Below are 27,274 nucleotides of genomic sequence, written 5' to 3'. Positions count from 1 at the left end.
GATTAAAATGACAGGCCATAGATACAAGGTTAAATTTAGAACAGAGAAACAGATTACATAGAGATGTAAGGTTGTGAAATTCACTTCCAGGGTTAGTGGTTGAGGCAGAAACTATTGCCCCGATTTTAACTGGGGTGGAAGTGTAGCATGCAGAGGCCGGGGCGGGCAGGAGTGTCAGTGTGAGGTCCGGGCGATTTTAACCCCCGGACCTCATTGCCATTTTCCAATGCTGACTCCTGCCCAAACCCAGCAGGAATGAAGAGGTGGCCAGTAGGCGGGAGCAAGATGTCGAGTGGCAGGAGGCCGCCGCCGAGGACACGAGGGAATGGTCCCCAGCATAAGGTGAGTGGTTGGGAGGACGATTGGGAGGAGAGGGGGTGGAGGTGGGAAAGCCTAAAGTTTCCTTGTGGGGCAAAGAGAATCACTCCTGCGCCACCGGGCCCACAGGGAATCCTTTAAAAAATCTAAAGGTTATAGATACCTGGGCCTGAACTGGAGACGATCCTGCCTCCTGCCAGATTGGAAGTTATGTTACAGCTGTGCAGAGCTCTGGTTACACCTCACCTGGAGAACTGCATTCAGTTCTTGTCGCCGAAGCTCAGGAAGGATATATTGGCCTTGCAGGGTGTGCAGTACAGATTCACCAGAATGTTACTGGGGCTAAAAGGTTTAAATTATGGGAACAGGTTGCATACCCTTTGCTTGTATTCCCTTGAGTGTAGAAGTTTAAGAGGTGATCTAATTTAGGTCTTTAAAATGATGAAAGGATTTGATAGGGTAGATAGGGATAGGATAAAATTAGAGCTTCGCCGTTCAGGGGTGATGTCAGGAAACACTTCTTCACACAAAGGGTGATGGAAATCTGGAACTCTCTTTCCTCAAAAAGCTGTTGAGGCTGGGGGTCAAGTGAAAATTTCAAAACTGAGATCGATCGATTTTTGGAAGGCAAGGATATTAAAGGTTACGGAACCAAGGCAGGTAGATGGAATTAAGATACAGATCAGCCATGATCTAATTGAATGGCGGAACAGGCTTGAGGGGCTAATTGACCTCCTCGTGTTCCTATGTTCCTATATTTCGTTGGCGGATCTGGCACTGGGTGTCACTGTTACAATCATGTCGGGGTCCGAATAATGTCATTGAACCATGTCATTTAAATACTGACGAGACCCCCACCGACCATCGGTGGGTGTCTTCCGCGTGACTATAACTGGCGGGGTTAAAATGAAGGCGGGGAGGTTCGAAGTCGCAATTTGTGGGGTGGGAGGGCAACAGCCGACAGCAGCCAGCATGGTTTTAATGTAGGGTCGGGAGGAGCACTCCTGTTCCACACTCGGTTAAGTATATTTTAAACACTTACCTTGTTGGTTGCACACTGCAGCGGTCCCTGTGCAAAAAACAGGTGCTGCGCCATGGAATTTCTAGGCCCGAGTTATTAATAACGCATTAGTACTAATAAATATAGATTTAAATGTTTTAATATATTTACTTTCCCTTATTTATTCTGGGTACCACAGAATATGCAGCTACCCTAATGACTGAGAGGATAAATGCACCATTCTGCATGTGCTGAACCACACAAACCAGAAAGGTTTGATCGTCGCACTGCGCTGAGTCATATGATCTCAGCCTCAGCCTTGGTGACAGTGGAGATGGAACAATTTCCCTCAGCCTCCTTTGTTCCAAAGAGAACAACCCCACCCTATCCAATCTTTTCAAATAGCTAAAATTCTCCAGCCCTGGCAACATCGTCGTAAATCCCCTCTGTACCCTCTCAAGTGCAATCACATCTTTCCTGTAATGTGGTGTCCAGAACTGTACACTGTACTCAAGCTGTGGCCCAACCAATGTTTTATACAGTTCTAGCATAACCTCCTTGCTCTTATATTCTATGCCTCGGCTAATAAAGGAAATAAAGAATGGTTCCAGGGATGAAGGACTTCAATTACGTGGATAGACTGGAGAAGTTGGAGTTGTTCTCCTTGGAATAGAGAAGGTTGAGAGCAGATTTGATGGAGGCATTCAAAATCATGAAGGGTGTAGACAGAATAGATAAAAGGAAACTGTTCCCATTGGTGGAAGGGTCAAGAACCAGAGGACATAGATTTAAGGTGATTGGCAAAAGAACCAAAGGTGACATGAGGAAAAACATTTTTACACAGCGAGTGGTTAGGATCTGGAATGCACTGCCCGAGGGGGTGGTGGAGGCAGATTCAATCATAGCTTTCAAAGGGAATTGGACAAGTGCTTGAAGGGAAAAAATTTGCAGGGCTAGGGGGAAAGGGCGGGGCAGTGGGACTAGCTGAATTGCTCTTGCAGAGAGCTGGCACAGGCTCGATGGGCCGAATGGCCTCCTTCTGTGCTGTAACCATTCTATGATGCTATGAAATTAACATACTTAAAGCACTTAAGGGGATTAATTCTTTGTGTATCGAGTTACGCAAAGCATTTTAACTTCTGAACGTGTCTCCCGTGGCCTCTGAAGCATGCCATGGAAACGGAGGCAATTTCCAGCCAACCCTCATTTGGGCCTTTAAACCAGTGATTAACACGTGAACAAAGGGTGATTTTTTTTTGCAGTTGGGCACTCCAGTTCCCTCAGACAAACCTTTAGCTGGGAGTTCTTTGTGTTTAGGCTGAGATTTCTTTGTTCGCACTGAGAATTCTCGAGTTCAGACATATTTACCTACATTTGGACACCCTCAAACTGACAACATCAGGATGTGGGGTGGGTGGGGGGCGCAATGGATCTATTGAACAGTGCATCTGAGGAGGAGACACATCACCATCCACGGCAGGCACAGCGTGCAGGTCTGGCAGTTGCAGGTGCACAAGACAGAGGTATGCCACAAGGACCTGGAGGAGAACAGAGAGGGGACCAACGGAGGGGCTGAGATCGCAGGAGGCACTACCCACATGAGAGGGTGTACAGGTAGAGGCTGAGCTTCCTGCACCTCTCTGAGATGCAGTGCCGACGTAGGCTCAGATTGAGTCGCCAGGTGGTCGCAGACATCTGCAGGCTTCTTCATGCAGAGCTGCTCCTGGCTGGGCCTGGTGGCCAAGCATTGCCCATCACAGTTAAAGTCACCACTGCCCTCAATTTCTTCACTTCTCGATCCTTCCAGGGCACCACTGGTGACATCTTCAGGGTCTCTCAGTTATCTGCACGTAAGTGTATACGACAGGTCATTGATGGCTCGTTCGCCTGGGCATCCAACGATGTCAACTTCCCCATCGATGACATCAGCCAGACTGAGAGGGCAGTGGGTTTCAACTCTCTGGCTGGCTTCCCATGGGTGCAAGGCCCAATTGATTGCAAATATGTAGAAATCCGAGGACCTCCACATGAGCCAGGGCTGTTCATCAACCGAAAGGGATATCGCTCCATCAATGCGCCGGAGTACGCCAAATCTCCTGGCAGCTACCATGATTTCTTCATTTTGCGCGAGTCCAACATCATGGCCCTCTTCCACGCACAAGACAGACTTAAGGGCTGGCTCCTCGGAGACAAGGGATACCCCCTGCAGATGTGGCTCATGACACCTGTGAGAAACTGCACTGACGGGGCACAACAGTGGAATGACAACAGTCACATCACCACCAGGTCCATCATTGAACAAGGGTGGAGGAGTGGGACTCGCTGGATTGCTCTTGCATAGAGCCGGCATGGACTCGATGGGCCGAATGGCTTCCTTCCGTGCTGTAACCATTCTATGATTGTATCTCCGACTTTTCAACCATTTTTGAGGCTTAAGGAATTTTTCAAATTTAAAAATGTGTAAACTGCATAAACAATGAACTTTTGAATATTTGTTTTTTGTTTCTGGAAATTTATGTTCATTGAAGACCGTATAAGCTGGCAAACTTATTAATAGTGCACTGACCATTCCACTTCTCCTCCCCTTACATACTCCCAGATTGTGATTTTCCATCCATTAATTTTAAAAAGCACAAAATTTCTACTTAAATGCTTTAATACAGCAACCTAAAAACAGAAAGCGGCTGGTGATTGGGAAAATGGTGGTGTGAATAGCTGAGGGTACAAAGGAGCTGCGAATGGGTCAGGTGGGGACACAATGGGTCAGGGTCTGAAAATACTAAAGGGACCAATGGCAATTTGTGTTCCATTTTCCTAAGCCATCTTCCCAAGACTGTTAGACCCTGCTCCCCCCAATCTCACCATAGCCCCACCATGCTCCAACCCCCCCTCCCCACCCCATCCTGCTCTTCCATATGACACCTCCACAGAATCAACCCCCCCCTCACTCCCAGATCTCAGACTCTCCCTCACCACCCCATGCTCAAAAAGCCCTGTACCAGATATCCAGAGCTCCCTGATCCCAGAAACTACTCCAATGCCCCCAGATCGTAGGATCTCTTTCGCAGTTACCCCAGGATCCTCGAACCCTGCAACCTTGCCACCCAGGGCTCCCAACCCTTGGGAGCCTCCCTCAAAAAGCATACGGGATCCTGGGCTTCATAAATAGAGGCATAGAGTACAAAAGCTAGGAGGTTATAGTAAAACACTAATTCGGCCACAACTGTGTCCAATTCTGGGCACCGCATTTTAGGAAAGATGTGAAGGCCTTAGAGAGGGTGCAGAAGAGATTTACTAGAATGGTTCCAGGGAAGAGGGTCTTTAGTTAGGTGGAGAGACTGGAGAAGACGGGGTTGTTCTGATTAGAGCAGAGAGTTAAGAGCAGATTTGATCGAGGTGTTCAAAATCATGAAAGGTTTAGATAAAGTAAATAAAGAGCAACTGTTCACACTGGCGGAAGGGTCGAGAACCAGAGGACACAGATTTAAGGTGATTGGCAAAAGAACCAAAGGCGACATGAGGAAAAACTTTTTTACGCGGCGAGTAGTTATGATCTGGAATGCGATGCCTGAAAGAGTGGTGGAACCAGATTCAATCGTGGCTTTCAAAAAGGAATTGGATAAACATTTGAAGGGAAAAAATTTGCAGTGCTACTGGAAAGAGTGGGGGGATTTGGATGAACTGGATTGCTCTCACAAAGAGCTGGCAAGGGCTCATAAGAACATAAGAAATAGGAGCAGGAGTAGGCCAAACGGCCCCTCGAGCCTGCTCCGCCATTCAATAAGATCATGGCTGATCTGATCCTAACCTCAAATCTAAAGAGCACAAGAAGTAGGAGCAGGACCCGGCCACTCAGCCTCTGGGCCCGCTCCGCCACCCACAGGGCCTTGAACTCAGCTTCATGTCCAGTTTCCTGCCTGCTCCCCGTAACCCCTAATTCCCTTTACTTCTAGGAAACTGTCTATTTCTGTTTTAAATAAGAAGGGAGAGATCACTTTGATAGGATTGTACTACAGACCCCCAAATAGTCAACGGGAAATTGAGGAGCAAATATGTAAGGAGATTACAGACAGCTGCAAGAAAAATAGGGTGGTAATAGTAGGGGACTTTAACTTTCCCAACATTGACTGGGACAGCCATAGCATTAGGGGCTTGGATGGAGAGAAATTTGTTGAGTGTATTCAGGAGGAATTTCTCATTCAGTATGTGGATGGCCCGACTAGAGAGGGGGCAAAACTTGACCTCCTCTTGGGAAATAAGGAAGGGCAGGTGACAGAAGTGTTAGTGAGGGATCACTTTGGGACCAGTGCTCATAATTCCATTAGTTTTAAGATAGCTATGGAGAAGGATAGGTCTGGCCCAAAAGTTAAAATTCTAAATTGGGAAAAGGCCAATTTTGATGGTATTAGACAGGAACTTTCAGAAGTTGATTGGGAGAGTCTGTTGGCAGGCAAAGGGACGTCTGGTAAGTGGGAGGCTTTCAAAAGTGTGTTAACCAGGGTTCAGTGTAAGCACATTCCTTATAAAGTGAAGGGCAAGGCTGGTAGAAGTAGGGAACCTTGGATGACTCGGGAGATTGAGGCACTAGTCAAAAATAAGAAGGAGGCATATGACATGCATAGGCAGCTGGGATCAAGTGGATCCCTTGAAGAGTATAGAGATTGCCGGAGTAGAGTTAAGAGAGAAATCAGGAGGGCAAAAAGGGGATATGAGATTGCTTTGGCAGATCAGGCAAAGGTGAATCCAAAGAGCTTCTACAAATACATAAAGGGCAAAAGGGTAACTAGGGAGAGAGTAGGGCCTCTTAAGGATCAACAAGGTCATCTAAGTGCGGAACCACAAGAGATGGGTGAGATCCTGAATGAATATTTCACATCGGTATTTACGGTTGAGAAAGGCATGGATGTTAGGGAACTTGGGGAAATAAATAGTGATGTCTTGAGGAGTGTACATATTACAGAGAGGGAGGTGCTGGAAGTCTTAACGCGCATCAAGGTAGATAAATCTCCGGGACCTGATGAAATGTATCCCAGGACGTTATGGGAGGTTAGGGAGGAAATTGCGGGTCCCCTAGCAGAGATATTTGAATCATCCACCGCTACAGGTGAGGTGCCTGAAGATTGGAGGGTAGCAAATGTTGTGCCTTTGTTTAAGAAAGGCGGCAGGGAAAAGCCTGGGAACTACAGACCAGTGAGCCTGACATCTGTAGTGGGTAAGTTGTTAGAGGGTATTCTGAGGGACAGGATCTACAGGCATTTGGAGAGGCAGGGACTAATTAGGAACAGTCAGCATGGTTTTGTGAGAGGAAAATCATGTCTCACGAATTTGATTGAGTTTTTTGAAGGGGTAACCAAGAAGATAGATGAGGGCTGTGCAGTAGACGTGGTCTACATGGACTTCAGCAAAGCATTTGACAAGGTACCGCATGGTAGGTTGTTACATAAGGTTAAATCTCATGGGATCCAAGGTGAGGGAGCCAATTGGATACAAAATTGGCTTGACGACAGAAGACAGAGGGTGGTTGTCGAGGGTTGTTTTTCAAACTGGATGCCTGTGTCCAGCGGTGTGCCTCAGGGATCGGTGCTGGGTCCGCTGTTATTTGTTATTTATATTAATGATTTGGATGAGAATTTAGGAGGCATGGTTAGTAAGTTTGCAGATGACACCAAGATTGGTGGCATTGTGGACAGTGAAGAAGGTTATCTAGGATTGCAATGGGATCTTGATAAATTGGGCCAGTGGGCCGATGAATGGCAGATGGAGTTTAATTTAGATAAATGTGAGGTGATGCATTTTGGTAGATCGAATCGGGCCAGGACCTACTCCGTTAATGGTAGGGCGTTGGGGAGAGTTATAGAACAAAGAGATCTAGGAGTACAGATTCATAGCTCCTTGAAAGTGGAGTCACAGGTGGATAGGGTGGTGAAGAAGGCATTCAGCATGCTTGGTTTCATTGGTCAGAACATTGAATGCAGGAGTTGGGATGTCTTGTTGAAGTTGTACAGGGCATTGGTGAGGCCACACTTGGAGTACTGTGTACAGTTCTGGTCACCCTATTATAGAAAGGATATTATTAAACTAGAAAGAGTGCAGAAAAGATTTACTAGGGTGCTGCCGGGACTTGATGGTTTGACTTACAGGGAGAGGTTAGACAGACTGGGACTTTATTCCCTGGAGAGTAGGAGGTTAAGGGGTGATCTTATAGAAGTCTATAAAATAATGAGGGGCATAGATAAGGTCGATAGTCAAAATCTTTTCCCAAAGGTAGGGGAGTCTATAACGAGGGGGCACAGATTTAAGGTGAGAGGGGAGAGATACAAAAGGATCCAGAGGGGCAATTCTTTCACTCAAAGGGTGGTGAGTGTCTGGAACGAGCTGCCAGAGGCAGTAGTAGAGGCGGGTACAATTTTGTCTTTTAAAAAGCATTTGGACAGTTACATGGGGAAGATGGGTATCGAGGGATATGGGCCAAGTGCAGGCAATTGGGACTAGCTTAGTGGTATAAACTGGGCGACATGGACATGTTGGGCCGAAGGGCCTGTTTCCATGTTGTAACTTCTATGATTCTATGATTCTATGATTTAATGATGTAGCTTCCACAGCTTCCTGGGGCAGCAAATTCCACAGACCTACTACCCTCTGAGTGAAGAAGTTTCTCCTCATCTCAGTTTTGAAAGAGCAGCCCCTTATTCTAAGATTATGCCCCCTAGTTCTAGTTTCACCCATCCTTGGGAACATCCTTACTGCATCCACCCAATCAACCCCCTTCACAATCTTATATGTTTCAATAAGATCGCCTCTCATTCTTCTGAACTCCAATGAGTAGAGTCCCAATCTACTCAACCTCTCCTCATATGTCCACCCCCTCATCCCCGGGATTAGCCGAGTGAACCTTCTTTGTACTGCCTCGAGAGCAAGTATGTCTTTTCTTAAGTATGGAGACCAAAACTGTATGCAGTATTCCAGGTGCGGTCTCACCAATACCTTATATAACTGCAGCAATACCTCCTTGTTTTTATATTCTATCCCCCTAGCAATAAAAGCCAACATTCCATTGGCCTACTTGATCACCTGCTGCACCTGGATACTAACTTTTTGATTTTCTTGCACCAGGACCCCCAGGTCCCTTTGTACTGCAGTACTTTCCAGTTTCTCACCATTAAGATAATAACTTGCTCTCTGGTTTTTCCTGCCAAAGTGCATAACCTCACATTTTCCAATATTGAATTGCATCTGCCAAATCTCCGCCCACTCACCCAGCGTGTCAAAATCCCCTTGTTGGTTTTTTATGTCCTCCTCACTCTCTACTTTCCCTCCCATCTTTGTATCATCTGCAAACTTTGATATGTTACACTCGGTCCCTTCCTCCAAATCGTTAATACAGATTGTAAAGAGTTGGGGACCCAGCACCGACCCCTGCGGAACACCACTGGCTACTGGTTGCCAGTCTGAGAATGAACCATTTATCCCAACTCTCTGCTTCCTGTTAGATAACAATCCTCCACCCATGCCAGAATATCACCCCCAATCCAGTGATTCTTTATCTTGAGCAATAATCTTTTATGTGGCACCTTGTCGAATGCCTTCTGGATGTCGAAATACACTACGTCCACGGCTCGACTGGGCCGAATGGCCTCCTTCCCTGCTGTAACCATTCCATGATTCTAAAATACTTCTGCACCCCAAGACCCAATTTCAGCACTGCCAGACCCCAACCTCTCTTCCCAAATGCTCCCAGATCCCATCGGCCACCCCCAGTGCTCGCAAGTCAGTGTCCTGGTAACACTGTTTGGCATAAACACCCCTGTCCTTTTTAGAACTCTTGATTCACAGTGACCAATGCCATTGGGGATCTGCTGGTATGTTACATAAAAAGTATTCACATTGCCTCCAACCAAACCAAAAGGACAACTGCCAGGGGACTTGATCCCTCCATAGCCAAAATAAGCAGGGCAATATTCTGTGCATTTACCTAACTAGTGGTGCACAATCCTGCAGTGATCGATTCCAGTGGGATGGCATTGCATTTCTTCTGTAAACCTCTCTGGGCAAAAGCTGCGAAAGTCTGGCTGTGGTACGGTGCCATTTTGTCCTTCAATAAACACTGTAGATACTGAATAAGACCCATATTTATTGTGAAGGAGTGTTTAAAACCTGCGTAAGGTGTGGACATCTTGAGATTCTTCTTCATTGCACAAAATACAATGGAGAAACATTGTTGAGTACCCCAACTGCTGACAATGGGGAAGAAAGCTGACAGGTCAGGGAGCCATCTTTGCATTGGTAAAAGTTGGGATGGGCTCCCTCTCAAAGTAAGAATTCCAACTCTCCAGTTCAGCTAAGTTTTCTCATCACATCTAATGCTTCTTAAAATTAGTAGGTTTATTGGATTTTTTAATATCCTCAATGGACCATCTCTTGTGTGGTCTTCCTTTTGTTTTGTCAGATTAAATACCCTGGAACTATTAAATAATGAATTTTTGCTCGTCTCTGCTCCTTGTCCCGTTTCCCACTCTCTTCACCTCGCTCCTCTACTCTGCAGCACCTCGGACGCCCTTTTTCCCGCTCCTTTCTCTCTCGGCTCGCGCCCGCAGAAGTTTCTAGGCGCCCCGGTCTCACTGAGCGCCTCCCCGGGTTCGCGCCCGCAGAAGTTTCCAGGCGCCCCGCTCTCACTGAGCACTTTTCACCTTTCCATTCAAATTTGAATCTAACGGCCATTTCTAACGACTGATTCCAAGGTCCCGGGAATGAGCAGCTTCCCCGTTCCTTCTTCGCAGCGCTCCCCAGTCAGCGTTAGTCCAACTGAGGATAATAATGGGCATATGGATTTAGAGAGGGAAATGTTAGGAGTGATATTCGAGAACAGTGGCAGAGAATAAGCAGAGAACCAGCATAGTTTATTGAACTAATTTGATTGAATTTTTTGAGGGGGTGACGAGGCGTGTGGATGAGGGTAACGCAGTGGATGTGGTATACATGGATTTCAGTAAGGCCTTCGATAAAGTCCCGCACAGGAGATTGGTCAAGAAGGTACGAGCCCATGGAGTCCAGGGTGCCTTGGCACTTTGGATACAAAACTGGCTTAGTGGCAGAATGTGGAGATGCCGGTGATGGACTGGGGTTGACAATTGTAAACAATTTTACAACACCAAGTTATAGTCCAGCAATTTTATTTTAAATTCACAAGCTTTCGGAGGCTTCCTCCTTCGTCAGGTGAACGATGTGAAAATGAAATCCTCGAAATGAAATCGCATTTATAATTCACAGAACAATGCTTGGTGACTACAGACAGTTTTTTCAACTGCCCGTTGCCAAGGCAATCAGTGTGCAGACAGACAGGTGTTACCTGCCAGGTCTCACAGAATATACAAATCACCAAAAACAAAACAACAAACAAAAAAAAACAGAGATAGAGAGGTAGAAACATAGAAAAGACAGCAACTGACCCGTTATATTAAAAACAGGTAACATTTGTTCGCTGGTGGGGTAACGTGTAGCGTGACATGAACCCAAGATCCCGGTTGAGGCCGTCCTCATGGGTGTGGAACTTGGCTATCAATTTCTGCTCGACGATTTTGCGTTGTCGTGTGTCTCAAAGGCCGCCTTGGAGTACGCTTACCCGAAGGTCGGTGGATGAATGTCCATGACTGCTGAAGTGTTCCCCGACTGGGAGGGAACCCTCCTGTTTGGCGATTGTTGCGCGGTGTCCGTTCATCCGTTGTCGCAGAGTCTGCATGGTCTCGCCAATGTACCATGCTCTGGGGCATCCTTTCCTGCAACGTATGAGGTAGACAACGTTGGCCGAGTCACAGGAGTATGAACCATGCACCTGGTGGGTGGTGTCCTCTCGTGTGATGGTGGTATCTGTGTCGATGATGTGGCACGTCTTGCAGAGGTTACCGTGGCAGGGTTGTGTGGTGTCGTGGACACTGTTCTCCTGAAAGCTGGGTAATTTGCTGCGAACGATGGTCTGTTTGAGGTTGGGTGGCTGTTTAAAGGCGAGTAGTGGAGGTGTGGGGATGGCCTTAGCGAGGTGTTCGTCGTCATCGATGACATGTTGAAGGCTGCGGAGAACATGGCGTAGTTTCTCCGCTCCGGGGAAGTACTGGACGACAAAGGGTACTCTGTTGGTTGCGTCCCGTGTAAGTCTCCTGAGGAGGTCTATGTGATTTTTTGCTGTGGCCCATCGGAACTGTCGATCGATGAGTCGAGCGTCATATCCCGTTCTTACTAGGGCGTCTTTCAGCGTCTGTAGGTGTCCATCGCGTTCCTCCTCGTCTGAGCAGACCCTGTGTATTCGCAGGGCCTGTCCATAGGGGATGGCCTCTTTGACGTGGTTAGGGTGGAAGCTGGAAAAGTGGAGCATCGTGAGGTTGTCCGTGGGCTTGCGGTAGAGTAAGGTGCTGAGGTGCCCGTCTTTGATGGAGATTTGTGTGTCCAAGAAAGAAACTGATTCTGAGGAGTAGTCCATGGTGAGCTTGATGGTGGGATGGAACTTGTTGATGTTATCGTGTAGTCTCTTTAGTGATTCCTTGCCGTGGGTCCATAGAAAGAAAATGTCGTCGATGTATCTGGTGTATAGTGTTGGTTGGAGGTCTTGTACAGTGAAGAAGTCCTGCTCGAACTTGTGCATGAAAATGTTGGCGTATTGGGGTGCGAATTTGGTCCCCATGGCTGTTCCGTGTGTTTGGGTAAAGAACTGGTTAACGCAAAATCGTCGAGCAGAAATTGATAGCCAAGTTCCGCACCCATGAGGACGGCCTCAACCGGGATCTTGGGTTCATGTCACGCTACACGTTACCCCACCAGCGAACAAATGTTATCTGTTTTTAATATAACGGGTCAGTTGCTGTCTTTTCTATGTTTCTACCTCTCTATCTCTGTTTTTTTTTGTTTGTTGTTTTGTTTTTGGTGATTTGTATATTCTGTGAGACCTGGCAGGTAACACCTGTCTGTCTGCACACTGATTGCCTTGGCAACGGGCAGTTGAAAAAACTGTCTGTACTCACCAAGCATTGTTCTGTGAATTATAAATGCGATTTCATTTCGAGGATTTCATTTTCACATCGTTCACCTGACGAAGGAGGAAGCCTCCGAAAGCTTGTGAATTTAAAATAAAATTGCTGGACTATAACTTGGTGTTGTAAAATTGTTTACAATTAGTGGCAGAAGGCAGAGGGTGATGGTCGAAGGTTGTTTTTGTGACTGGAAGCCTGTGGCCAGTGGGGTACCACAGGGATCGGTGCTGGGTCCCTTGCTGTTGGTGGTCTACATTAATGACTTGGATATGAATGTAAAAGGTATGATCAGTAAGTTCGCTGATGATACAAAAATTGGTAGGGTGGTAAATAGCGAGGAGGATAGCCTCAGTCTGCAGGACGATATGGATGGGTTGGTCAGATGGGCGGAACAGTGGCAAATGGAATTTAACCCGGAAAAGTGCGAGGTGATGCACTTTGGAGGGACTAACAAGGCAAGGGAATACACAATGAATGGGAGGACCCTAGGCAAGACAGAGGGTCAGAGGGATCTTGGTGTGCAAGTTCACAGATCCCTGAAGGCGGCGGAACAGGTAGATAAGGTGGTAAAGAAGGCATATGGGATACTTGCCTTTGTTAGCCGAGGCATAGAATATAAGAGCAAGGAGGTTATGATGGAGCTGTATAAAACACTGGTTAGGCCACAGCTGGAGTACTGTGTGCAGTTCTGGTCGCCACACTACAGGAAGGATGTGATCGCTTTGGAGAGGGTGCAGAGGAGATTCACCAGGATGTTACCAGGGCTGGAGCGCTTCAGCTATGAAGAGAGACTGGGAAGATTGGGTTTGTTTTCCTTGGAGCAGAGGAGGCTGAGGGGGGACATGATTGAGGTGTACAAAATTATGAGGGGCACAGATAGGATAGATACTAAGGAGCTTTTTCCCTTCGTTGAGGGTTCTATAACAAGGGGACATAGATTCAAGGTAAAAGGCGGGAGGTTTAGAGGGGATTTGAGAAAGAACTTTTTCACCCAGAGGGTGGTTGCAGTCTGGAACTCACTGCCTGAAAGGGTTGTGGAGGCAGGAACCCTCACAACATTCAAGAAGCATTTGGATGAGCACTTGAAATGCCATAGCATACAAGGCTACGGACCAAATGCTGGAATATGGGATTAGAGTAGACAGGGCTTGATGGCCGGCGCAGACACGATGGGCCGAAGGGCCTCTATCCGTGCTGTATAACTCTATGACTCTAACCAGAGAAAGATTGCAACACGGAAGGAGGCCATTTGGCCCATCGAGTCTGCACCGGCTCTATGCAAGAGCAGTCCAGCGAGTCCCATTCCCTCGTCCTATCCTGGTAACCTTGCAATTTCTTTTCCTTTCAAGTACTTATCCAGTTCCCTTTTGAAGGCCATGATTGAATCTGCCTCCGCCACCACCTCAGGCAGCGCATTCCAGATCCTAACCACTCGCTGTGTAAAAAAGTTATTCCTCATGTCACCTTTGATTCTTTTGCCAATCGCCTGAAATCTGTGTCTTCTGATTCTTTACCTTTCTGCCAATGGGAACAGTTTCTCTCCATCTACTCTATCGAGACCCTTCATGATTTTGAACACCGCTATCAAATCTCCTCTCAACCGTCTCTGCTCCAAGAAGAACAATCCCAGCTTCTCCAGTCTATCCATGTAACTGAAGTCCCTCATCCCTGGAATCATCTACTAAATCTCTTCTGCACCGTCTCTTAAGGTCTTCACATCTTTGCGAAAGTGCGGTGCCCAGAACTGGACACAATACTCCAGCACTGGCCGAACTAATGTTTTATGAAGGTTCTTCATGACTTCCATATTTTTATACTCTATGCCTCTATTTATACAGCCCAGGATCCCATATGCTTTTTTAACTGCTTTCTCAACCTGCCCTGACAACGATTTGTGTACAGATATCCCCAGATCTCTCTGCTCTTGTACACCTTTCAGAATTGTGCCCTTTAGTTTATGTTGCCTCTCCTCATTCTTCCTACCGAAATGCAGCACCTCGCATTTTTCTGCGATAAATTTCATCTGCTATGTGTCCGCCCATGTCACTAGCCTGTCTATCTCCTCTTGAAGTCTATCACTATCCTCCTCACTGTTCACTACATTTCCAAGTTTTGTGTCATCTGCAAATTCTGAAATTGTGCCCTGTACACCCAAGTTCAAGTCATTAATATATATCAAGAAAAGCAGTGGTCCTCGTACCGACCCCTGGGGAACACCACTGTACACCTCCCTCCAGTCTGAAAAACAATCGTTCAAAACTACTCTCTGTTTCCTGTCACTTGCCCAATTCTGTATCCATGCGGCTACTGCCCCTTTTATTCCATGGGCTTCAATCTTAATGACAAGCCTATTATGTGGCACTTTATCAAACGCCTTTTGAAAGTCCATATACACCACAGTTTATTTCAACCATTGCCTGGTCTGATTCAACTGGCACAGTGGGTACATATATTTCAATTTAGTCTCTTGCCCATTTTCCTGGCTCCCAGTCCAGTCTGTGCTGACCCTCAGCCTGAGATACTGCAGATTTTGATTTGGTGTTGCTGGCTTATTGTTTTTAGTATATTTGCATTATATTTTCTGACCTAGTGTAGTCATGGTTGTAAAGTAGGAAACACCGCAGCCAATTTGCACACAGCAAGATTCCACAAAGAGCTAAATGATAATGTCCCGATAATCAGTGATGTTGATTGATTGGCCAGGACACTGGGAGAATTCCCCTGATTTTCTTCCACACTTCCACACTTTGCCTGGATCTCTGATGGTGTGAATTAGGATGAGTTAGTTAAGACCTTTTGCAAGCCATCGCCTTTGTCCCAGCCTTCAGAGATATCTCTGGAAAACACTAAAAGGGTGAATTCTGGAAAGTGGTTGACAGTCCCACCTGCAGAAGTCAAATGACATAGAATCATAGAATCATAGAAGTTTACAACACGGAAACAGGCCCTTCGGCCCAACATGTCCATGTCGCCCAGTTTATACCACTAAGCTAGTCCCAATTGCCTGCACTTGGCCCATATCCCTCTATACCCATCTTACCCATGTAACTGTCCAAATGCTTTTTAAAAGACAAAATTGTACCCGCCTCCACTACTGCCTCTGGCAGCTCGTTCCAGACACTCACCACCCTTTGAGTGAAAAAATTGCCCCTCTGGACCCTTTTGTATCTCTCCCCTCTCACCTTAAATCTATGCCCCTTCGTTATAGACTCCCCTACCTTAAGAACATAAGAAATAGGAGCAGGAGTAGGCCAATCGGCCCCACGAGCCTGCTCCGCCATTCAACAAGATCATGGCTGATCTGGTCCTAACCTCAAATCTAAAATCATGTCCAATTTCCTGCCCGCTCCCCGTAACCCCTAATTCCCTTTACTTCTAGGAAACTGTCTATTTCTGTTTTAAATTTATTTAATGATGTAGCTTCCACAGCTGCCTGGGGCAGCAAATTCCACAGACCTACCACCCTCTGAGTGAAGAAGTTTCTCCTCATCTCAGTTTTGAAAGAGCAGCCCCTTAGTCTAAGATTATGCCCCCGAGTTCTAGTTTCACCCATCCTTGGGAGCATCCTTACCGCATCCACCCGATCAAGCCCCTTCACAATCTTATATGTTTCAATAAGATCGCCTCTCATTCTTCTGAACTCCAATGAGTAGAGTCCCAATCTACTCAACCTCTCCTCATATGTCCGCCCCCTCATCCCCGGGATTAACCGAGTGAACCTTCTTTGTACTGCCTCGAGAGCAAGGATGTCTTAAGTATGGACACCAAAACTGTATGCAGTATTCCAGGTACGGTCTCACTAATACCTTATATAACTGCAGCAAAACCTCCCTGTTTTTATATTCTATCCCCCTAGCAATAAAAGCCAACATTCCGTTGGCCTTCTTGATCACCTGCTGCACCTGCATACTAACCTTTTGATTTTCTTGCACCAGGACCCCCAGATCCCTTTGTACTGCAGTACTTTCCAGTTTCTCGCCATTGAGATAATAACTTGCTCTCTGATTTTTCCTGCCAAAGTGCATAACCTCACATTTTCCAATATTGTATTGCATCTGCCAAATCTCCGCCCACTCACCCAGCCTGTCTATATCCCCTTGTAGGTTTTTTATGTCCTCCTCACTCTCTACTTTTCCTCCCATCTTTGTATCATCTGCAAACTTTGATATGTTACACTCGGTCCCCTCCTCCAAATCGTTAATATAGATTGTAAAGAGTTGGGGACCCAGCACTGACCCCTGCGGAACACCACTGGCTACTGGTTGCCAGTCCGAGAATGTACCATTTATCCCAACTCTCTGCTTCCCAACCTTTGGGAAAAGATTTTGACTATCTACCTTATCTATGCCCCTCATTATTTTATAGACTTCTGTAAGATCACCCCTTAACCTCCTACTCTCCAGGGAAAAAAGTCTCAGTCTATCCAACCTCTCCCTATAAGTCAAACCATCAAGTCCCGGTAGCATCCTAGTAAATCTTTTCTGCACTCTTTCTAGTTTAATAATATCCTTTCTATAATAGGGTGACCAGAACTGTACACAGTATTCCAAGTGTGGCCTTACTAATGTCTTGTACAACTTCAACAAGACATCCCAACTCCTGTATTCAATGTTCTGACCAATGAAACCAAGCATGCTGAATGCCTTCTTCACCACCCTATCCACCTGTGACTCCACTTTCAAGGAGCTATGAACCTGTACTCCTAGATCTCTTTGTTCTATAACTCTCCCCAACGCCCTACCATTAACGGAGTAGGTCCTGGCCCGATTCAATCTACCAAAATGCATCACCTCACATTTATCTAAATTAAACTCCATCTGCCATTCATCGGCCAACTGGCCCAATTTATCAAGATCCCGTTGCAATCCTAGATAACCTTCTTCACTGTTCACAATGCCACCAATCTTGCTGTCATCTGCAAACTTACCAACCATGCCTCCTAAATTCTCATCCAAATTATTAATATAAATAACAAATAACAGCGGACCCAGCACCGATCCCTGAGGCACACCGCTGGTCACAGGCCTCCAGTTTGAAAAACAACCCTCCACAACCACCCTCTGTCTTCTGTCGTCAATCCAATTTTGTATCCAATTGGCTACCTCACCTTGGATCCCGTGAGATTTAACCTTATGTAACAACCTACCATGCGGTACCTTGTCAAAGGCTTTGCGATAGTCCATGTAGACCACGTCTACTGCACAGCCCTCTATCTTCTTGGTTACCCCTTCAAAAAACTCAATCAAATTCATGAGACATGATTTTCCTCTCACAAAACCATGCTGACTGTTCCTAATCAGTCCCTGCCTCTCCAAATGCCTGTTGATCCTGTCTCTCAGAATACCCTCTAACAACTTACCCACTACAGATGTCAGGCTCACCAGTGTCTTGCAGAAAACTGTCCAGTTAGCTTGCTTGGCTGCAAAAACTCCAGTAGCTGCTGTTAAACATGCCTTTGAATGCAAGAAGATTTTTTGGCGGGCAAGTTGAATAACTGTTAGGATCTTTAAGCCATTCTTCGACTGACACCAAGGGTCAGAGTTTATCACTGTGGGACTATCCACCTAGATTATAGATCTAGCAAGGTTTCACAGCAGAGTAAGTTCTTTTGTGGTTTTGCCCAAGGTTTCTTAGCAGTGTCCCTACTGCCACTGGGGTCCAGAATTCTCAACTGGAACCCAGACCTCATGATTCTCACCACAGACATCTCATGGAATGAGGTCCATACCCATCTTTCCAGCAGACTCATATTTTTCCAACCAATGATGTATTAGGGTAGAAAATTGCTTGACAACTTTCCGAGCAGAGGGAGGAGGATCACCAGACATGCTTGGAAGGCCAACAGCAGTGGTGCTCGCTACATTTTAGTGACAATCCCCACAATTTCCAATGTAATCTGATCTTGCCCCTTCCTACATTTTCAAGCACTGAATTGATTCTACAGAATCGTTTGAATTGGTAACATAGTCTCACCTTATCTGTGCAGTGTGTCCAGGAGACTGGCAGGTTGCAATAGACCTCAAGGATACCTAAGGGGTCAATGGTCTCAAATCTGTTTTCAGTCTGATTGCAGCAGTTATCTTGGTCACCCCATTTTCTCAACAGTTTTTGGGGAGCCAGCAGGACCAGAGCCAGTAGGAGCACTCCTGCTCCTCCTGACGCCACCAAAACTCTGCCCCCAAAAATGGCTGAGCCCTTTCCTTTCATGACCACCAGCGGTCCCTCTAAAGACCGCTGCACACTCCACCCATTTGTACTTCAAAATTGTAATCAGGGTCCTACAACCTGTCTTTAATCAGTCTTATGCTTGAAACAAGCAGGCACGCTGCTCTCCCATTTAAAGGCCCGCTTGGAAATTACATCAGCTGGGTCTTGGGCATTAATATGGGGGTCGAAGCACCCTGCCCCCCGCCCCTGCAATTTTCAACTGCCAGCTGGCAGAAATAGGCGGTCAGCAGTTAAAAATTGCCCTCATCAGTAGCAGAGGGTTGTCCTATGATGAAAGGTTGAGTAAAATGGGCTTCTATTCTCTGGCGTTTAGAAGAATGAGAGGTGATCTCATTGAAACATATAAGATTCTGAGGGGGCTTGATTTGAGAGGTTGTTTCCCCTGGCTGGAGAGTCTCGAACTAGGGGGCAAAGTCACAGGATAAGGGGTCGGCCATTTAAGACTGAGATGGGGAGGAATTTCTTCACTCAGAGGATTGTGAATCATTGGAATTCTCTACCCCAGAAGGTTGTGGCTGCTGAGTCGTTGAGTATTTTCAAGGCTGAGATAGACAGATTTTTGGATTCGAAGGGAATCAAGGGTTATGGGGATCAGGCGGGAAAGTGAAGTTGAGGTTGAAGGTCAGCCATGATCTTATTGAATGGTGGAGCAGGAGCGAGGGGCCGTTTGGCCTACTCCTGCTCCTATTTCTTATGTTCTTATTTAAGCTAAGCAAAGGAGAGAATGCTTCACGAACAAAATTTATTTTGTTGTTTTTTAGAGTTACCCAAAAAAATAGTCTTGAGGACAAATTTCAAATACTCCAGTCAGGTAAAATTTATATTTAGTGTTTTTTGCAAAGAGAAGGGTGTGTGTACATGTCTGTGTGTTGGAGAGAAAAAAAAACTGTACTATTTATACACCTGTAAGTTTCTAATTATAAATACTTTAGAAACTTCGGTAAGTATAGTAAGCTGAAGAACAAAACACTGCCTTTGCTCATCCTAATTCGGTTTATTTAAGAAAACAAATGAGTTAAATTTTGAAACAGACGGTTTGAAAGATCCCATCGAACATTTCCTGGCACTAAGGTAAGTGTTTGGGACGGGAGTCGGAGGGTGTGGGGAGGCCCGAAGTTTCCTTGTGGGACCTGGAGGAGAACTTCTGTTCCTCCTGGCCCAGTGGGAAACAAAAGAAATGAAAGAAACTTAACATTCTGGGCCTTTTTTGGCCCCTTATCTTCACCTCATCCCAACAGTTTTGGCATGTCAGGGATGCCCCCAGTTTTTCCACGGGGTTAAGATTGCATTCGTGTCCCCATGATGTCATCGGAGCCCAATCTGCATACCTCATACTTTTCTGGATTGAATTCCATTTGCCACTTTTCTGCCCACCTGACCAGTCCATTGATAACTTCCTGCAGTCTACAGCATTCCTCCTCACCATCATCCACACGGCTAATTTTTGTACCATCTGCAAACTTCTGAATCATGCCCCGACATTTAGGTCTAAATCATTAATATATACCACAAAAAGCAAGGGACCTGGTACTTTTTTTATTCGTTCATGGGATGTGGGCGTCGCTGGCAAGGCCAGCATTTATTGCCCATCCCTAATTGCCTTTGAGAAGGTGGTGGTAAGCCGCCTTCTTGAACCACTGCAGTCCGTGTGGTGAAGGTTCTCCCACAGTGCTGTTAGGAAGGAAGTTCCAGGATTTTGACCCAGCGATGATAAAGGAACGGCGATATATTTCCAAGTCGGGATGGTGTGTGACTTGGATGGGAATGTGCAGGTGATGTTGTTACCATCTGCCTTCTGCCCTTGTCCTTCCAGGCGGTAGAGGTCACGGGTTTGTGAGATGCTGTCGAAGAAGCCTTGGCGAGTTGCTGTAGTGCATCTTGTAGATAGAACACACTGCAGCCACAGTGCACTGGTGGTAAAGGGAGTGAATGTTTCGGGTGGTGGATGGGGTGCCATTCAAGCGGGCTGCTATGTCCTGGATGGTGTCGAGCTTCTTGAGTGTTGTTGGAGCTGCACTCATCCAGGCAAGTGGAGAGTATTCCATCACACTCCTGACTTGTGCCTTGTAGATGGTGGAAAGGCTTTGGGGAGTCAGGAGGTGAGTCACTCACTGCAGAATACCCAGCCTCTGACCTGCTCTTGTAGCCACAGTATTTATGTGACTGGTCCAGTTAAGTTTCTGGTCGATGGCGACCCCCAGCATGTTGATGGTGGGGGATTCAGCGAGGGTAATGCCATTGAATGTCAAGGGTAGGTGGTAAGACTCTCTTGTTGGAGATGGTCATTGCCTGGCACTTGTCTGGCGCAAATGTTACTTGCCACTTATCAGCCCAAGCCTGGATGTTGTCCAGGTTCGCTGCATGTGGGCACGGACTGCTTCATTATCTGAGGGGCTGTGAATGGAACTGAACACTGTGCAATCATCAGCGAACATCCCCATTTCTGACCTTATAATGGAGGGGAAGTCATTGATGAAGCAGCTGGAGATGGTTGGGCCTAGGACACTGTCCTGAGGAACTCCTGCAGCGATGTCCTGGGGCTGAGATGATTGGCCACCAACAACCACTACCATCTTCCTTTGTGCTAGGTATGACTCCAGCCACTGGAGAGTTTTCCCCCTGATTCCCATTGCACACTCGGTCAAATGCTACCTTGATGTCAAGGGCCGTCACTCTCACCTCACCTCTGGAATTCAGCTCTTTTGTCCATGTTTGGACCAAGGCTGTAATGAGGTCTGGAACCAAGTGGTCCTGGCGGAACCCAAACTGAGCATCGGTGAGCAGGTGAGTAAGTGCCGCTTGATAGCACTGTCGGCGACATCTTCCATCACTTTGCAGATGATTGAGAGTAGACTGATGGGGTGGTACTTGGCCGGATTGGATTTGTCCTGCTTTCCGTTCCTATGTTTTGTAGACAGGACATACCTGGGCAATTTTCCACATTGTCGGGTAGATACCAGTGTTGTAGCTGTACTGGAACAGTTTGGCTAGAGGCACAGCTAGTTCTGGAGCACAGTCTTCAGCACTATAGCCGGGATGTTGTTGGGCTCCATAGCCTTTATTGTATCCAGTGCACTCAGCCGTTTCTTGATATAACGTGGAGTAGAATCAAATTGGCTGAAGACTGGCTTCTGTGATGCTGGGGATATCGAGAGGAGGCCGAGATAGATCATACTGAGCCCTGCGGAACCCCACTGGAAACAGCCTTCCAGTCACAAAAACACCCGTCGACTATTACCCCTTCCTTCCTGCCACTGAGCCAATTTTGGATCCAAATTGCCACTTTCCCATGGGCTTTTACTTTTTTGACCAATCTGCCACGTGGGACCTTGTCAAATGCTTTGCTGAAATCCATGTAACATAGAAACATAAAAAATAGGAGTAGGAGTACGCCATTCGGCCCTTCGAGCCTGCTCCGCCCATTCAATATGATCATAGCTGGTCCTCTATCTGAATACCATATTCCTGCTCTCTCCCCATACCCCTTGATGCCTTTTGTGTCTAGAAATCTATCTAGCTCCTTCTTAAATATATTCAGTGACTTGGCCTCCACAGCCTTCTGTGTTAGAGATTCCACAGGTTCACCATCCTCTGAGTGAAGAAATTTCTCCTCATCTCAGTCCTAAATATCCTACCCCGTATCCTGAGACTGTGACCCCTCGTTCTAGACCCCCCAGCCAGGGGAAACATCCTCCCTGCATCCAGTCTGTCTAGCCCTGTCAGAATTTTATATGTTTCAATGGGATCCCTTCTCATTCTTCTCAATTCGAGTGAATACAGGCCGAGTCGACCCAATCTCTCCTCATATGACAGTCCTGCCATCCCAGGGATCAGTCTGGTGAACCTTCGCTGCACTCCCTCTATGGCAAGTATATCCTTTCTTAGGTGAGGAGACTAAAACTGCACACAATATTCCAGGTGTGGTCTCACCAAGGCCTGGTATAACTGCAGTAAGACATCCTTGCTCTTATACTCAAATCCTCTTGCAATGAAGGCCAACATACCATTTGCCTTCCTAACTGCTTGCTGCACCTGCATGTTTGCTTTCAGTGAGTGGTGGACAAGGAGCTTTGCTAAAATCCATGTAGACTTCATCAAACGCATTACCCTCATCGACCCTCCTTGTTACCTCAAAGAATTGAATCAAGTTAGTCAGACAAGCCCTTCCCTTAACAAAAATCCATGCTGACTGTCCTTGATTAATCTGTGCCTTTCTAAATGATGATTCATACTGTCCTTCAGAATTGTTTCCAATCATTTGCCCATCACTGAGGTTACCTGACTGGCCTGTAATTACACGGTCTATCCTTTTCTCTCTTTTTAAACAATGGTACAAGATTAGCAGTCATCCAATCCTCCGATCTTTTAGAAAGTTACAAACTAGTGCTGCCAGACCGAGATATCCCACCCCTCGTGGCATTAGGCTCATACTCTCCCTTCCCCAATTGCTGAACCTCAGAATCCCCCTCCACAGTTTTGTCAATTGCAGATTTGCTCTCCACATTGATGCCAAACCAAAGGATACCCCGCCAATTCTGAAAAACCCCAGTCGCTCCACTGCAGTGGTGCCAAATTCCAGGACTCCCACCCAGGGCTATCACGATGCAGACCCACCGGCAGTGTAACTAAACCCAAGCCCCTAACTAGGAATGTAAACAGCAGTTATCTAACTCCAATGACATGTCTTGCATTCCATCTTTCTTTGCATTTTCAGTTTTAAAACTGGTAAGGGATAAAAATTTAATCTATAGGTGACAGAATATGGGGCTGAAAATCCACGAGTTTTGATCCCAGAGGTTGTACCAGGATTTTGCCTGCCGGTGCACTCCAGCGAAATTCTCGTTGTACTGATAGTGGGGTCAGTGGGGGAATTCTGCATTACAATGAGACAGGCAGCCCCAAACACTACATCAGGCGCATCTCTGGCCCCCCTTCCCAAACTTGCCGGGGAAGGGACCATAGTCATAATCCGCATGGCGTCTTTGATACAGGCTTTTTGTTCAGGGTCCAGGCCACTTGCCTGCCCTGTAATGAGGCCAACATCCTGCGCTACCCAGTAGTGAGGCCAACATCCACCCTTGTTGAGGCCGGTAGGCCTCACCTCACTGGGTGTATCATCTCCCACTGATAGGCTGAGTCCCAACTGAGCCGAAGAAGCATTAATCCATTTATTTTAAGTACGTCAACACCTCCATTAAAACAGTAGTTGAAGGAAAGTGTTCGTATTGAACAGTAATACTTTCACAGTTGATACTCATGTCTGTTCCCAGAGTCTTGTAACATTTGTTTTTGCAACATATGTGAACAGTCCCAAAGTTAAGATTGCACGACTTATTTTCTTTGTTTGTTTAAGGTTAACATTTTGCAAGGGAAACCCATAAACCCATAAGCCTTGGCATAGATATTTACACTTTTCTCTGGCTCTCACCTTAAGGTGAGAGGGCTGTGAATCTTTGGAATTCTCCAGCCCAGAGGGCTGTGGATGCTTAATCGTTAAGTATATTCAAGATGAGATCGATGGATATTTGAACACTAAGGGAATCAAGGGATATGGGGATAGGGCGGGAAAGTGGGGTTGAGGTAGAAGATCAGCCATGATCTTATTGAATGGTGGAGCAGGCTCGAGGGGCCAGATGGCCTACTCCTGCTCCTGTTTCTTAGGTCTGTGAGCGCGGGCATGGGCATAGGGTCTGTGAGCACGGGGGAAGTGCGGGCACGTAGACCGGGGTCTGTGGGCACGGGCACTGGGGTCTGTGACTGCGGAGGATGTGCGGGCACGGGGCGGAGGGTCGCCGCCCCCCCCAGACATGGGCTAATTCTACCGTCAGGGACTGAGGCTGCTCTATGAGTTAAAGAAAGAAAGGCTTACATTGAGGGGGTTAAGTAGGGGCCTGAGATCTTAGGGGTAATTGGGGACCCTGAGATCTGAGGGCTAATTGGGGGCGTGAGCTACAGGAGGTAATTGGGGGCGTGAGCTAGAGAGGGTAATTGGGGGAGGGAACTACAGGGGGCGCCTCTAGCCAAGCTGTTCCAGTACAGCAACAACACTGGCATCTACCCGACAATGTGGAAAATTGCCCAGGTATGTCCTGTCCACAAAAAGCAGGACAAATCCAATCCGGCCAATTACCGCCCCTTCAGTCTACTCTCAATCATCAGCAAAGTGATGGAAGGTGTCGTCGACAGTGCAATCAAGCGGCACTTACTCACCAATAACCTGCTCACCGATGCTCAGTTTGGGTTCCGCCAGGACCACTCGGCTCCAGACCTCATTACAGCCTTGGTCCAAACATGGACAAAAGAGCTGAATTCCAGAGGTGAGGTGAGTGACTGCCCTTGACATCAAGGCAGCATTTGACCGAGTGTGGCACCAAGGAGCCCTAGTAAAATTGAAGTCAATGGGAATCAGGGGGAAAACTCTCCAGTGGCTGGAGTCATACCTAGCACAAGGGAAGATGGCAGTGGTTGTTGGAGGCCAATCATCTCAGCCCCAGGGCATTGCTGCAGGAGTTCCTCAGGGCAGTGTCCTAGGCCCAACCATCTTCAGCTGCTTCATCAATGACCTTCCCTCCATCATAAGGTCAGAAATGGGGATGTTCGCTGATGACTGCACAGTGTTCAGTTCCATTCGCAACCCCTCAGATAATGAAGCAGTCCGAGCCCGCATGCAGCAAGACCTGGACAACATCCAGGCTTGGGCTCATAAGTGGCAAGTAACATTCGCGCCAGATAAGTGCCAGGCAATGACCATCTCCAACAAGAGAGAGTCTAACCACCTCCCCTTGACATTCAACGGCATTACCATCGCCGAATCTCCCACCATCAACATCCTGGGGGTCACCATTGACCAGAAACTTAACTGGACCAGCCATATAAATACTGTGGCTACGAGAGCAGGTCAGAGGCTGGGTATTCTGCGGCAAGTGACTCACCTCCTGACTCCCCAAAGCCTTTCCACCATCTACAAGGCACAAGTCAGGAGTGTGATGGAATACTCTCCACTTGCCTGGATGAGTGCAGCTCCAACAACACTCAAGAAGCTCAACACCATCCAAGATAAAGCAGCCCGCTTGATTGGCACCCCATCCACCACCCTAAACATTCACTCCCTTCACCACCGGCGCACTGTGGCTGCAGTGTGCACCATCCACAGGATGCACTGCAGCAACTCGCCAAGGCTTCTTCGACAGCACCTCCCAAACCTGCGACCTCTACCACCTAGAAGGACAAGAGCAGCAGGCGCATGGGAACAACACCACCTGCACGTTCCCCTCCAAGTCACACACCATCCCAACTTGGAAATATATCGCCGTTCCTTCATTGTCGCTGGGTCAAAATCCTGGAACTCCCTTCCTAACAGCACTGTGGGAGAACCGTCACCACACGGACTGCAGCGGTTCAAGAAGGCGGCTCACCACCACCTTCTCGAGGGCAATTAGGGATGGGCAATAAATGCTGGCCTTGCCAGCGACGCCCACATCCCGTGAACGAATTTTTTTTAAAAATTGGGGGCGTGAGCTGGAGAGGGTAATTGGGGGAGGGAACTACAGGGGGTAATTGGGGGCGTGAGCTCCTGTAAAGGCCTGAACTCCAAGGGGTAATTAAATAAAATCTTTTTTAATAAAAGAAAAAAAAAGCTGGCACAGGCTCAACGGGCCGAATGGCCTCATTCTGCGCTGTAACCATTCTATGATTCCATGATTCTAAGTTAAAATTAAATCAACATCCATTTTAGTGACTCGATAGTAGCCTTTTTAACACTTGTTTTTTGTTTAATTCCAGGATTATACGCAACATGAGTATGGCTGAATTAGAGCAAGTAACGATAGGGACCGCTAATTTCTCATACATCAATTACACTTATAAATGGGAAGATTATAGTCCATGTGAAGAGATCAATCCAATGAATATTAACTTTCATGTCATTGCTGCCGTATATTCTATTATTTCCACCCTTGCTATTGCGGGGAACTCTGTTGTTGTGATGGTTATATCTCTGCAAAATATGCCAGATCTTCCACAGACCTTCTGAATCTGACTTTGGCAGACCTCCTCTTTGCTTTCACATGTTGGGCTGTGTACACTGTGGATGGTTGGAGTTTTGGAGATTTCATGTGCAAAGCCATTTCAGTCCTACAGGAAGTCAACTTTTCCAGTGGTATTTTGTTGTTAGTTTGCATCAGCGTGGATCGATACTTGGCAATCATTTGTGTCACGCAATATAGTAGCAACAAACGCTCTCTGGTCAAGTACATTTGTGTTGCAGTATGGGCATTGGGAGTTGTACTTTCTCTGCCAGTTCTGCTCTTCAGATCAGCTTTTGTGGCACTTGACACAAATCAGACAGTTTGCTACGATCAAAGTCCCAAATCAAATGATAATTGGAAAATTGGTACCAGGTTTTTACATCATTCAGTTGGCTTCATTATCCCATTGCTCGTCATGCTCTTTTGCTGTGAAGGCCCTCTTCCGAACAAGGAGCTATCAAAAACATAAAGCCATGAAAGTTATCACAGCTGTGGTGTTGATGTTCCTGATCTGCTGGCTTCCCAACATCATCGCTGTTTGCATTGACACACTATTGAGAGCCAGCCTTATTACAGATAGCTGTAACTTCAGAACCCACCTTGACAGAGCCTTGTCTGCAACCCAAAGTTTAGGATTCACACATAGTTGCATCAACCCAATATTATATGCCTTCATTGGATAG

The 27,274-nt window shown here is 46.7% G+C and overlaps 1 pseudogene; it reads left to right on the top strand.

Annotated features, from left to right (window-relative positions):
* Positions 1–285: 285 nt before the first annotated feature.
* On the top strand, positions 286–27,274 carry LOC137323419 (C-X-C chemokine receptor type 2-like; annotated as a pseudogene).

Source organism: Heptranchias perlo, chromosome 7 (genome assembly GCF_035084215.1).
Source record: "Heptranchias perlo isolate sHepPer1 chromosome 7, sHepPer1.hap1, whole genome shotgun sequence".
Taxonomy (NCBI): Eukaryota; Metazoa; Chordata; class Chondrichthyes; order Hexanchiformes; family Hexanchidae; genus Heptranchias; species Heptranchias perlo.
The sequence above is the reverse complement of the archived record's forward strand: the minus strand, read 5'-3'. Positions and strand labels throughout refer to the sequence as shown.